Source organism: Dermacentor variabilis, chromosome 10, assembly GCF_050947875.1.
Source record: "Dermacentor variabilis isolate Ectoservices chromosome 10, ASM5094787v1, whole genome shotgun sequence".
In the NCBI taxonomy this organism is placed as follows: domain Eukaryota; kingdom Metazoa; phylum Arthropoda; class Arachnida; order Ixodida; family Ixodidae; genus Dermacentor; species Dermacentor variabilis.
Genome location: NC_134577.1, coordinates 55,504,969 through 55,519,535, shown reverse-complemented (window position 1 = coordinate 55,519,535; position 14,567 = coordinate 55,504,969). Strand labels below are relative to the sequence as shown.

The window sequence follows — 14,567 nt, the reverse complement described above, 5'->3', positions numbered from 1 at the left end:
GACGTGCTATAGATCATTGTTGTATTCCCGCAATTCCATGGAATTTCGAAAAAAAATAAATTATGCTCCCTAAGGTACCGTGGTAAAACAAGCATTCAAGGTGATCTATTTTCAGGTGCTAGTCCGGTACTTTCCCGAACGCGGGATACGTATATATATGAAGACGTGAACGAACAAAAAAAAAAAAGAAAACAACGCCGTAAGGGAAGGAACTTTCTTGTGCTTGTTTTACTTTCGCAGAAACAATATAAACGAAACGGACCATGAGACCTCAGGAAACCTCCAGGGAAATCGTCTCTCTATTTCAAATGTGGCGATAACGATAATGGGAAATGTTTAACCGGACAGAAAGACAACTTGCCGCCGAACCCACACCACCCGCCGTGCGCGCGTGATGGCCTACCATTTCAGCTACGGCTGTGGCTGCACTCCCGCACAGTTTCTTGGGTATTTGTCTTCGTGTAGGATAGGTCTATAGCCCTGGAAGTGTCAGCCATGCCCTTCGCGGCCGGGGAGTGCGATGTGAAGCATAATTTTTAAGCCGCAGGCGTCACGTAGTTCGTGTACATTGGAGCAAGCGACGGGGGAGCAATAAACCTTCGTAAGCCACGTCATTTTACCAAGGCTGCGAAAGCCGAGAACTTCATGGTGCCATGACACAGAACAATAAAAGGTACTTAAGCGCTTCGCTTTTGTTTAGTTACAACTGCGCCAAGCCAACGAACAACAGAACGAAAAAAAAAATTAAAAGCAGGGAATACTTCTTACTTTAATCCAAAAGTATAAATTATGAGGTTGATGGATATAAATGAAAAGACAACTTGCTACCGGAGACAGCGTAACGCACATCATGAGCAAAGGCGCAAGTTGGCTAATAAAGAGAGAGAGACAAGAGGGGAGGAAAAACAGGGAGGGGTGCCAGTGTAAGTACTGGCTGGTTTCCCTGTTCTGGATAGGGGTAAAGTGAAGGAAAGGAGAAAGGAAATGAAAGAAAGGGAAGGAGCCAATGATTAAGATTTCCTGAATAAACCTAATATAGAAGAGATTCAGACTGAAACCTTAAGGGCTATTATTCAGAGGCGCCCACCGAAATAGGCTTATTTTATACTACCTGGTTTCATGGATAAAATGAAGTGTCCCAGGAGACATTGCGCGACTGCGCAGGAAACGCGACCGAGAAAGTAATCTATGCGCTTAGGGTGATTCGCGCAGTCGTCCAACGTCCAGTCCCGACATGTCATTTGACCGACGTCTGGCATGAGGTAACCTATGTGCAACACTTTCTTCTCAAGAATGCGACGCCGGTGACGTATGCCAACGCCCTTTACGCCACCTTCGTCTCATATTTGAGAAGAAACTGACGTATGAACGCTGTCTCATGAAACATGCCGGTGGCGCGCTGGTAACGGACGTGGCGTTTGAAGCGCCGTGTGTCAGGCTTCAGAGAAACGGCACAGATATGTTCGACTATCTACATACATGATTTTATACTTCAGATTCCTCCTATGGAATTGTGTTTCTAAGGGCCGATACGAGTAAAAAGAATGTAGTGAATTGGTAAGATCACGATTTACTCTTTATTCGACTTTTAAAATCAGCGACCGCTGAAAGGGTGCTCGTCCATTGCTTCTTTTGTGCTATATTGGTTTCTTTTTACAGCGTAATCTGTTATGGGCTCATTCGAATAGCCGTTTCGGTTGGCGATGTTTGCCGCCGCCGCCGCCGCCGCTGGTGTCCGTCGTAGCTATCGCTAGGAATGAAAAAAAAAAACAAATTCACACCCGGACCAAACCCAACCACTCCGCACAGGAGTCAGCTACTCTACCACGGCGACACGCCAGCGCTTGCTAGCTGCTACGGAAACATGGCCTACACACGCGTCCTAGCACGCGAGGAGTCATGCGATGTGAGATGCGCGCCGCGTAGTGTCGATGCTTGCAAACTTTGCATTGAAGCTGCGTTGTATTCTAGCAGGTGTCCCGACATGCAGTAGCTACGTCGTATCGTGCCGCGTGTCAAGGAATATATGTGCGCCGCGTAATCTCGATACCTGTGCTTGCTCTTCGGTACTCGTTATGGCGCCTCCTCGCGAGGTACAAACTTCTGCTGAGGAAACGAATCGTAGAACTCTTGCTTGGGCTAGTTGGTTCATCCTTGAAGTAGTAAAGGCAAGGCGCAGAAGACCAGGACTCAGGAAGAAGAACACAAACGACAGGACCGGCGCCTCCTGTCGTTTGTGTTCTTCTTCCTGAGTCCTGGTCTTCTGCGCCTTGCCTTTACTACTGAATCGTAGAGCTACGCGCTGGGGCTGCAACCAGGCAGCGTCAGGCTCAGCAGACCATTGTGCAGAGAGCAGCGCAAGCCATAGCTCTCCTTCGACGGCGGGCCGACAGGTGAGTTCGTTCTCGTGCATACGACGCAAAGAGACTTCGCCGCGAAGACCCTTGTGTAATGCGTGTTGTCGGAAACGGAGCTCCGAGCTGATCCTAGAGCTTAAGCTGTGACTCTGTTGCGTGCGCCGCGCAGGTCTAAGGCTTCTTTTTTTTAAATAAAGAAAGACCCCACTTCATTCAGATTTCACGGAAAATTTTGTACCGCTGTTGCAGAGTAAATCCCAAATGCAATTTACGCTCTTCTTTATGTCCTCGCGACAACACCTTTATGCCTTCTCATTGAAAGAGAGTTTCAGCGGCACTCTATAATTGCTGCTTTCTCCGCGCTGAGATTTTCATTTGTCCACATCGCGATGTACAGAGCACATACGTCATAAAGATGACATCTAAAATCTCAAGACTGTTCGCTGCTCGTCTGAAATAAATGTACTCTCGTTACGTTTAACAGGAATTATCTCTCACAGGCGTACAGCACGGCTCACCTTCATTGGGAGCAATAAACTGCTGCCAAAAACATTTTAACTGCAGCAATATCTGTCGTTAAAAATTGCTACATAATGCATCAGCCGCCTCCGCTACATATCCTAGAACACAGCCTCCCTTCGCAAAGATTATAGGTAAATATATCGGCCTTCGTGCCATATGTGTAATTAATGACAGAACACTAATTTGGTTCATAAAGGTTGTTCCCTTCGTCTAGCTTGTTAATATATGCCTAAAAGCAGCTCAAGAGCCGCTTTACCGACTCATCCTTGTCTTTTGCGGTGTTCTGAAGAACTAATTTGACGTTTCAGTTCAAGAGTGAAGCACATGGCCCGAAGCCAAACCTGCGTCATTTAAATAAGGGCTAAGTGATCGGCGCCTTCATGTTCTGGTACACGTCTCGTGCGTGTACGGCGAGGGTATTTGTTCAAAACAAATGTCACTTATCTTTATTTTCTAGTTTTATTTTTCGATTTCTTCTGCGTCACGCGCACTTACGTACTTTGACCCTTCAACTGCCCGCTCTGCAGCGAAGGCGAGCGCTTTTATCAGCCTATACCCGAAGAAACGAGAGCCGCTTGCACACTCCGAGAATGGACACACCATTGTGGCGTACTGGCTAGGTACTGGCTAGCGTTCTTAGGTTTGGCACGAGGGCTCGGGTTCGATTCGTGACTCCAGCGCGGCTGTATTTCGATGGAGACAATGTACCATAACGCCAGTGTACTTCCACATACATGGCCTTTAAAAAAGAAAGCCACGGGTTCTCAAGAGCGAGAAGGAGAGAGAAGTCATCAGAGAAGGGTAGGGAGGTTAACCAGGCTGAGCCGGGCAGGCTACCCTGAAGTGGTAAAAGGGAAAGCGGATCGAGAGAGGAGAAGGAAGAAAAAAGTTCTCAATTTGCACTGTTACACACTCAATCTTTTACCGCTGAGTCAGTTGCAGGCAATCATACAGGCAGGTGCATTTCAAGAAACGCACCAGCGCCTTTGTGGCATTACACAAAGCCAACGCACGAGCCCACGGGCTCGAGATCTCCTCTCTGAAAGGCCGGTCGTCTAAGTGCCCCAAGCTGTCCGAAGGGCACTCCTCTCATATTCCTACGTGGGGCAGTCACACAGGATATGCTTGGTTGTTTCTTCGGCACCACTAGTGCTACAACTAGGACTGTCTACCATTCGAATTAGGAATAAGGATGCGTTTGACGGGTTCTCAAATTTATCGTGAAACCCTGCGCCGTCCATCATAACCCTCTGTGCGGTTTCGGGACGTTCGACCGCATAATTTCATTTAATCTTCTTAAAATGAACGATGGCTCGCCTATTGTGTGCAACTGATCCTACTGTGATGCTACCATTCAATAGGCCACGTGCGGTAGGAGACCAAGGGTAGACAATGGAGGAGCCCTTCTTCTGAAACTTCTTTTTCCTTACTGGCTGACGTGACCCGTATAGCTCTTTGTACACTGCAGGCTGTTGGTGAGATGGAGTGAGATGGGCTATGTGATTTACATGAGCACCAGATCCGGTCAGCTTGCTGATAAGGCCTAGCCACCCTGCCCCGCACCTCGACGTGAAGGCTGCACCATCTTCCGCTCGGAAAATGCCCTGCCTTCCGGCATTGCCGAGGCTGGGTGACCAAAGCGTGGCGGAGGGAGCCCCCCTTTCCTTCGCCGGGACTTATCGGCAGATTGCCTCGTCTTTCGGAGCCGACCGCTGAGCCAGCGGTTCCCTTAGGAAGCAGGGTTTGTGTTCCTGATCGAGGGCGAGCTTCGTGCAAGCGGAATGGGGGTCGCCGGAACGCCTCGGTTGGTCCGTTCCACTTCTAAGCACCAGCGTCAGTAGCAGGCTGCGCGTGTCCTCAACACAGGGAAACGCCAGCCGCGGAAGCTCCCCTCGCTCCGCGCTCGCTGCCCATGCGCCTTTGGCGCTGTTTGCTGGTGTAGCGCCTGTCTTTCCGCACCAGCGAAGACGTAGTGGCTGGGCCGCGCACCTAATTTCGGGCTTGGCGCGTCTCTAATTAGCTTTTCGCTCGCGCTACACGATTTAATTGATAGCTATAGGTGCCACTTCCGCCTCGCTCCGTGTGCGCAACTGTGTAAGCGAATTCGCTCCTAGGGAAGGAAAAAAAAAAAGCGAAGCTAACTGAAACATTCGCGTAAACGCGAAGGCGACCGCTACGAAGCAGTTTTATTGGATTGCAGTTAAGTTGGCTATTTTCGCGGAGCGTTTCACTCCAGGGTATCGCAAGCATACTGGAACTGCGTAATCGCCTGAGAAACACAGAGAAAAACGTGTGCTATGTTCTTTATATGGTTTTGGTTTTTTTTATACGTGGAATGCTATGGAGAACTTGAGGTAAAGTGTACTTCGGCTACTTCATTTCTATAAATTGCAACAAAAAATAAACCAATAAGTCATGGCGCTAAAATGAAAAAGTGAATAGAAAAAGCAATTAAATTATTAGCATTCACAAAGTTGTAAGGCGAGCTTCACATGCCGTCTTAAGGCGACGATAACAGAACAATATATACGATTTGCGGTCATTATTCATAGAAACAAGACTGATTCACGTGCTAAATGGATGGTATAGATCCAAACGCATAATTCCGTTCCAGTTCCGTCCACATTACTGAGCATAAGCGTGTGACTTCATTCATAACATTTTTTTTCCTTGTTTTAAAGATACCAAGAGGCCTGACTACTGCGATGGATAGTGTTGGGGAGCCCAGGATAGATATACTCGTGTGAAGAAGACTTACCTCACACCTAGACCTCAATGAGCACTCTTACAGGGGTCGACCCCAAGTGTAGCGTAGCCAACCGGGCACGTCCTTGGTTAACCTCCCTACCTTCCCACTTCGTTTCTCTCTCTCTCTTACAGTGGTTTCTTGCAATGCCAAAAGCATGAAGCTGCCACTTTTGTGCGAAACATCTTTTCAGTTGTTGCAGAAGTACCCATAGAGTTGAGCGCCTTTATACTGAAGTGATGGGGACCTCCGAAATCATTCCTTATACAGGTAACTTCATTGTAAAGGTCGCGCGCCACGCAGCTCGCAACAGAACTGGGACGGACTTATTCATTCGTTATAAAGGTCATTCGTTGTATAGGTGTTCGTTGCAGAGGTACTAGACTGTATGCTTTAAGACATAGGAGACATATTACGAACACAAATGTATACGATGTAGTAGAGATCTGTGGCCTTAAAAAGGGCAAGAAAATAGCCGTGTGTGTTACGACAGAAAATAACCCCTGCCACTTCTTTTTGGAGGATAAAGGAACGCTTACATTTCTTTCAAGGATTTCTTACAAGGGTGGTACAAAGGCTACAAGTCCAGTTTTTATGCTAGAAGCAAAATTTTGATATTCAGCATACAAGGAGCAATGGACCTTAACTGACGCATAGTTTCCCGATGTGTGAAACACGGCTCGCAGAACAGACTTGTTCGGGAAACACAAACCCTCATTCCTGATTTTACTTGCGCGCTCCTAATGAAAAAAAAAAGCCAGACGGAAAAGTTATCTTTATATTCAATAAGCCTTAATTGGGGACAGTGGACACAAAGTACTTCCGACGCGTTCCGAATGTCCACTTCTGTCACTATACATGGCCATTTTTTTCAGTTCCCGATTCACTGTGGGCCAAATGAAAGTGTTCCAACTCGAACCTTTATTTTCGCTTCTAAACTTCGTTAGTCTTCGCTTCTTTTGTCCTGCGGAGTGATCAACTTCAGGTTGAGGGAATTCCTTTATTACATACCCTCCTTAAAAGTAATATATTTCCTGTCTTTTGAGAGAAAGAGAGAGAGAGAGGGAGAGAGAGAGAGAAAACAAGGATAGGAAAGGCAGGGAGATGAACCAGAAGAGCATCCGGTTTGCTACCCTACTCCTTTCTTTCGAAATACTATTACATTAAATGGGTGTGCGATAGTTTAACGATACGAGAGTGATTCTGAAAATTGCTATATCCCTGAAATAAAATATCCATATAAGCGAAACCGGCTAGAACGACGACAGATGCTTGGCGGTGTGTCAGCAAATAGCTTAATTGTTATGATCAGCACGACACCCTAAACGCGTGGCATTTTTGTATATTGTTCCATGAAACGACGACTTACTTTCGCAGAGGTGTCAGTATAAGCACTATATCTTCAATTCAGTTCAACTATATTCTACAGACTATTGGAGGTGCACTTTGAAATTATGCGGCTGCTTGGGTTATAACAGTTATATTTGTTGCTTGAATTTGTAGAACTCGTCCGAACTCCTTTTAGCTTCAGAAATCTTTACGGATAACCGTAATGCTTGAATGGAAGAGAAGTTACTGTTTAGGTCGTTGCCATTTCTGCGTATAGAAGAATGTACTAACCATTGTGTCAGATTTGCAAGCAACAGAAACCATCGTTTATAACAATGACGCATGCCGTCACTTCGTAAGATCTTAAGAGAGCGGAAACACCTAAATAAGAAGAAAATTTAGGTTGTCATACATCAAAGTGCACGCTACTCTGCTCAGAAAGTGTCCTTGAGTCAAAAAATAGTCCCAAGGCAAAGACAGATATATATGAAAAAAACTGTTTAAAGTGTCAAAGGTATGTGCGAAACTTTGTAGACGCACGCGCTGGTGGTTAACATATAGTTTGCGGATAAACGCAGAGGTATAATTAAATGCACCTGCAGGAACCACCGAGTGTTGTAAGATTACGGGAGAGAAATAGTGCGGTGCAGTGATATCGCGGGACAGATGCCTATTACAATACACAATAGCATGATTCGGTCGAGCTTCGTTAGACTCGCACGTTGAGACTTCTCCTACTGTTCTCTTGCGGCATATTTTCCTGACTACGGTATACTACACTCTCAGAGAGAGTGAGTTTGTGGCGCCAGTCCGATCATCGTTTTTTTCTCACATCGTTATTAGAGAATATTAGCGACTCCATTATTCCAGCAAACGCGAGAGGTTTTGGCGGATTTCCGGATGAGCGGGTGCGTGAACGCGAGTGTCAGGCGTAGTGGCGCCGCCACCTGCTGGCGCCGAGCTCAACCATAGAAGGAGCTTTACCCTCACCATCGAGAAAAGAGAGAGAGGGAAATAATCGAAAGAATAGAGAGAATAACCATATGGCATTATCTGGTCTGCTAAACTGCTCTGAAGAAGGGGGAAAAGGGACAGATAGAAAGATAACGGAAGAGCGAAGGTAACATTGTCATAGAGGCGAGCACAAAGGAAGCGCAAAATTGAAAAAAAAAAAACTACGCCAGAACTTAGCATCGCTAAGTCTCGAGGCATGCGCCAACATACTTATATTATGACGTATCAACAGCTGCAAGCGCGTGCGCAACTGCGACCTTGCACACTGAAATTTCTGGAAGTGACCGTTTCGATAACACGTTGTCACTTTTTCGATTTCATGCGCACTGCGACCCGATCGTGCAACCCAAGCGCACGTCGGGTCTTCTGTTAGGTACCTCTAAAGCATGGTTCCCAGATTTGGCTACTTTGCGCCGAAGTGGCTACATCTTGAAGGCTGGCGGCGGGAAAATTTTCGGGTTGGCTTCTTGGCAACATTTTTGGTGACATTTAGAGCGAACATTTCGTCATAGGAACATAGAACAAACAAAATAAAAAAATTGGGGTCAAATGGTATTATTCACTGTAATACGCCTCTCATGGCGCACGTAGTGTGTAACGTCATTCAACACCATGCGTATTTGTTTGGAAGGGACACCGCAAAATCCACTATGTAGTGATGATAGAGAGCTAGTTGGATATCAAGGTTAAACTGATGGCTCAGCATTCTTACGGATGAAATATTTGTTATCACTGCGCGAATGGTTGCTTGTGTAAACGGTAGTACCTGTCGTTACCTGTATTGCCGGTAAGTTTGCTATTTTTATGATCATTTGTCTACGTAGTCTCGTGCTTTAAAAACAGAATAATCCCATATCGCTGTTTCTTATCCCTTGAAAAAAAAAAGTGTCTCTTTCTTGTAGTTTTTATAGCCATAAATCAACGTCTTCATGCACCCAATTCAAGTGGGAACCACGAGTAGAAGCAGCCTATATTTGTCCTGCAGTGAAATTGATGTTTTCGCGTAGTGAAGAGTCAAAAACAAAACGAGCCATACTACTGTCCCAACCAGGATGTGTTCCTGTTGAATTTATATTGTCACTTGCACATTCCAACTAAACTGAGCGAGCAGAGTGTCGCAAGAAACGTTTTTAAACGCATTGAGCGGCGATAAACGTAAGCCATTGAAAATATTAACTATATTCGGGCCCAGCAATGTTTTTCCTTACGTAATTTCCCATGGTGGATGCTTCGATACCTTTTAGGTATCTGTGTCTAAGTACCTACTTTTAGAGATTTCTTGCCTATTTTTCCCATTTTCGACCTGGCAAACCTGCTGTAAGTAGCATGTACTATTGGAAAGGCCCAGATCTCTTCATAGGACGAAGCCGAAAGGTGGCGCGTTGGGCGTTTCCTCCTCTCCGGCTTGTAACGCAACAATATATACTTGTTTACGCTGACTTCACGGCTATCGGCAGGCCGCTATAGTCCGTGAATTTTCCCTGGCTTTTGTCGTAGGCGTGAGCGAGGGAGACTTTATTTGCAGCAAACGGCAAAGCCAGGTCGACACGCCTGGGCCAGTGCGTATACACTCTACACTGCGGTAGAGGGAAGTCGAATGAAAGTACATCGATGAGTAACGGTGAACAGAAGGGATGTGTGGCGCCCGCCTTTGCAATATTTTTTTTTTAACAATTCGTTAGCGACAGCCTGCCCCAGCGCGCATAGAAATGTTCAGTTCGAATACTGACTGAGAGGACCTTCGCTTAACGAGTGCGCACGCCTCGTCTTCGTCGTACGCAGGATGTCATTGGGAACCGTTAAATGGATGCAGGCCGCCCAGAGTTACCGGCATTTACAATCATCGTTTGCGCTTCTTTTGTTCTGACCAACACGCGAACAACACTTTCGCAGTCGGCCTTGCAATAGCACGAGTGGTCAGGCATGCGCCGACCGGGAACAGCGTCCACCGAGAGCCACCGCCTGCCGACGCCGCTAGGAAACTGTAACTGCGGCAGAATTCGCATAGCTTTTCGTCCGTCAGTGCCGCCTGCCATTGGATAGTCAGCCTCACTTAAAAGGTTGCAAACATTAAGATTGGCTTGAAATTGGACTCGCGAAATGTTTCAACGTAATAGCTTTTTCGTGAATGCGGGCTCTGTTTCTTCGCGAGATGGTTTCTGTTCACCTACGATGCAAACGCTAACCGCAGAGGCAGCACGTCAAGATTCCGTCGCCACTTGTGCAAAAAAGAAAGAAAGAAAGAAACACATGGGGGCTGTGTAAAGCATAGCAGCTGCATGCAGTGTTGCGTCGCTCCGCGGGTGGATGCAGCGATGAATAAAGAAAGTACTTTATAGGTGTTAAAATACGCCAAATGACCACCCAAGTAATTTGACTGAACGTAGACTAAGTACACGAGAAATTACCGTTTGATAGATTTCTTGTCAAAGTGAACGTGGGCCATGTACCGGGAAAAAGAGGTTTGAAACTTTCAGCATGCTCAGTTCTGACACTTCGTGGAGTTTTTCAAAGGCCGCCTTCCTCACCATTATTCACGAAAGTGAAAACAGTTGAAGGCCGTGCGACTGACACATTTGGCCACGTTGCATGATCAAAAAAATCAAACCGTATCACTGTGTGCACTCTTAACAAACGTAAAAAAATGGGAGTGGTGTGAGAAGAGGGCTGTCTTGCGTTATTTTCAATTGCGAAGAACTTGAAAGTAACGGAGAAGAACCAGTTGTATGCAGTTCTTCTCGCCCTGCTTGCTTGTCGTTCTGAGCTGCGAGTTCTTATATTTCGTTTCTTTTTCCTTTCTTTCTTTTTCTTTCTTTTTGACCGTTCGGTCCCACAACAACGCATGTGTCTAGTCGCGTTGAAGGCGCAGTCAGCTCGACTGGGCGAGCACGAAAGGACCGAAAAAGAAGGGGGGGGGAGGAAAAATGCCACATAGCGAACAGCAATAGACGACACAGGCCTGTTTACAAAGGACACAAACAGAGCGGAGTTCGGTCGTGAACGACAGGCCAGTAGCCAGGCCAGTGTTAGTACGCACACGGCGAACAGTTCATGCATAAACTCCAGCACACAAAGAATGCTCTCACGCGGAGGCCAATAGGCGGCAGAGTAGTGGCGCGATAGTGTACATACATATGCACGTACAGGAAGTGCCTCGGTCCGATGACACAGGATCATGGATGCGCTAAGAAACATCCACCATTTCCTACCCGTCCTGCTTAGTCCGAGGTCGAAGCACTGTTTATCTTTATGCCCCCTCATTTTATATCGACGTTTGATACTTGTGCAAAGCGAACAATACTCAGCAACGAAAAAAAAAAAGAAGTTATTTTTGCGACTGACATCTCTTTCAGCACTCTCTTGCTTTCGTTGCCTACGCGTTTGATGCAGCTTTGCTCCGCGCGCGTCTGTCGCGTGTTTTACGACAAGCGGACCGTCGCCCATGTTTGCCGCTGCGTTTTGTTTTGTAGGCGCGTGGGCCTATAGACTATCCGCCACGATGTGCCTACGATGCGCCTAGACGCACAGCGGGGGGCACTTTCTCGGTCGAGTGACGGCGGCTGTCGCTGGTCGCGGTTCGCCACTGTTGGCATTCGGCGATCCGAGGACCGCTTCTGCAGAGGCCGCTTGGGACGCCGACAGGGGAAGTGCGTGGGAGACGGGAAACAACGATGCACGGATTCCGCTAAGTTGCGCTTTTGTTTGCTTATTGAGTGCGACAGTACTGGAAGTTTGCCTACTGAAGAGTTCGCCATTCAGAAAGAGTAGCTCGACATACGTACACACATATAGTAATCTTAGTAATGCGATTGCTGTATATAGGAAATTTTATTACAAGTTTTTGTACTTTTTGTAGGTTGCATGTAGTGTGCGTCTTTCACTTTGAGTGATTGTGAAAGCTTTTATTTCGTTTTTTTTTTGTGGTATATGCTTCTCCGTTGCTTTGGCAGTGTGTAAGTAGGCGGAAACACGTTTGAAACAATGAATATGATTCCGATTCGGCGTCCTGACCCGTTTTCTCGACTGCCGTTTACTGCACGATATCTTTTATTTATTTATTTATTTATTTATTTATTTATTTATTTATTTATTTATCGTGTGGAATGTATGCCTGGCCGGAGCAATCAGCCTATTTCGATTTCATGCGAGAAATTACGCCAAGGACAACATTCAGCGAAATAATAAGTGTGCATTTCCGACCGTCAGCGTTTGTGTTTTGAAGTGCGTTCTCCACTGCAACAAAGTACCGTTTCTCGCAGGCCGAATGGACTTAATGGCCTCATCCGCACAGAGCCGGCGACACACCCACACACACACACACACACAGGTGTTAGGGCGCTGCTGGTATGGCCGTCGTCACAAAATACCACCTTCAGTCGGCGTGTCAAAGTACAGCCGATATTGCGGAACCCTTGCCGTTATACCAAGTTTGTGTTTAGCTGCAACTCACGGACTAACTATCACCAACGAAGATACCACACTGAGCCTATATAAGAGAGTCAGAGATGAATTTTGAAATTTGCTAATCCAGAAACGATGAATGTAATAGAGGAATAGGTATGATGACCTGATCACATTTCTGTGGAGCTTTTTTTTTTTTTTGCCTTCTTACTCTGATAGAAAGAGGTGCGCCCACTGGCACTGTACTCTATAAGTCCTAACACCTTTGCCACATAAGCCGGTTATGTGGTCTTAGTTTATTGGTAGCGTGAACAGTGTTTATATATTCACGCGGGACAGTATAGCGTCATGTTCATTTGTATGTGTATATTAGTTCTCCATCGGGGCCCTTTTTATTTTTTTTTTCTGGTTTCCTCGCGATGGTCACTGTTTCATGATGCGAACTGAAAACTTGCATGTTTTACTTTTAAACGCTATTTCAAGAAGGATGCACAGTTAGTATGTTTTGTGTATTGAAAGGAGGCTAAATGTTAAACTGTTAAGGCTTTATTTCTAGGTACCAAATGTTAGACCACTGCAGCTAACCAAGAAATGGTCAGTTAGTACAAAAGTGATGCCGAATCTGTGGCAGTACATTTCGTTCCGCACCACTCCAAACGAACTCTCGACTTCCTTGCCCGATGCAACCTTGAATAGAACAGAAATATGCTGACCAATATAATCTGGCACTCAATTAACTTTGCAGCTGATGTCGGGGCGTGAGAAATCTGCCCCACTATGATATCTGCTAAAATGTTCAACTCTCAATAATACTAACTATAACAATAGCTAACTATAATAGTAACTATAATACTAACTATAGTACTGACTGTAATAACTCTCTTTAATAACGTAGTAGGGGGCCACTGTGCAGAATCATTTTCGTCTGTACTGTAAAAGGAAACCGTAACTTTAGTTGTCTAGAATTATGCTGCATTTCGCTTTATATGCTTAATTTGGCTTCGAATGAATTCTATTTTATATTATATTCGACAGTAATAGACTCGCTATTAACAGCACGGTTGCCCGGGAAGATATCCCGCAGATATTTCGTGAGAAGATAACGTATTTTTTTTTCGTCAATTTTTCTTAGGGTAGGCTGTAAGGTAAGTTCAGGGGTGAAGAACATGTTATCTCTTCGCGAAAGGCAGAACTTGAGGATATGATCAACTACTTTACTAAGGTATCTATTTGCACCTGTTGGTGTGCCATAAGTATGCATAGAGTTGCGGCATTAAACACACGGACACAAAAGTGTCCCATCGTTCTTTCTGTGTCCGTGTCCTTTATGCGGAACTCTGTACATACTTCCCTGTCTTTCCTACCCTTTTCTCTCTCTCTCTCTCTCTTTGCATACTTACGCTCAACTACGTTGTCGTCTCTGAACAATTTTATTGTATGGTACATTGAATGTGCTGCTTACATTTGCGCTCTCTTAAGCTCCAGTTAGGTTCTTTTATACTGTCCTTGTACCTACTACAAAAAAAAAAAAGATTACCTGACACCACGACACTTATTAGCTTTTTACACAGACGTCGCTAACATCAATGTTCATTCTTTTACATCTGAATAATAGAGGGCTATCGCAAAGTAAACTGAAGCTAACTTATTGTACAAGGGCTCACCTCAAGAAGCTCCGAAAAGTTCCAATACCGCGAGCGCCGTGGAAATCACTCTTGGGGCCCGCGTATCCGGTCAGGGATCGATAACTGCTTCTCTTCGACGTACCAGTTTTTTCTTCTTTCCACTAGTACCGACCAAATCACCGCCTCTTCGGCAAGCAGTCGTCAGCAAATATGTTTCACGGGCAGTCATCCACACACAACAAACTTGTTTTCGCCACCGAACTCCACACCAATGCAAACCATAGAAAGCGAACGACTGACAGCCCGAGTCTCGACGTCTTTTCGCCCCATGGTGGGCGGACACCGTGAATGAATACTCATTGCTCGAGATGTTCTACTATGAGAAACACTTTATAGCTGCGTTTAGTGAGGCGCATCTGTAGATTTATTTTGATACTGTACCGCTATACGCCGGCGAAAGAGGCAAGACTATATACTGACGCGTTCGTCATCTTCGAGGCCACCCGTTTTACGCCAGAGGTTTCTTTTTGTCTTTTTACGTTTTGCGAACGTTAGCCCAGTGCTATATTTACA

General features: G+C 45.7%; 1 protein-coding gene across 4 annotated transcripts in view; it reads right to left on the bottom strand.

Annotated features, from left to right (window-relative positions):
- The window catches only part of LOC142560557 (cholecystokinin receptor type A-like), a 142,730-nt gene that overhangs the window by 53,555 nt on the left and 74,608 nt on the right, over positions 1-14,567 (bottom strand). Inside the window, exon 1 of one of the 4 annotated variants that reach the window (XM_075672758.1) lies at positions 14,034-14,423. The exons of the other annotated variants lie outside the window; for them this stretch is intronic. The gene's annotated coding sequence lies outside the window, so the exon portion shown is untranslated. Of the gene's footprint in view, positions 1-14,033; positions 14,424-14,567 lie in introns of those variants that run through there. 4 annotated transcript variants of the gene reach the window in all.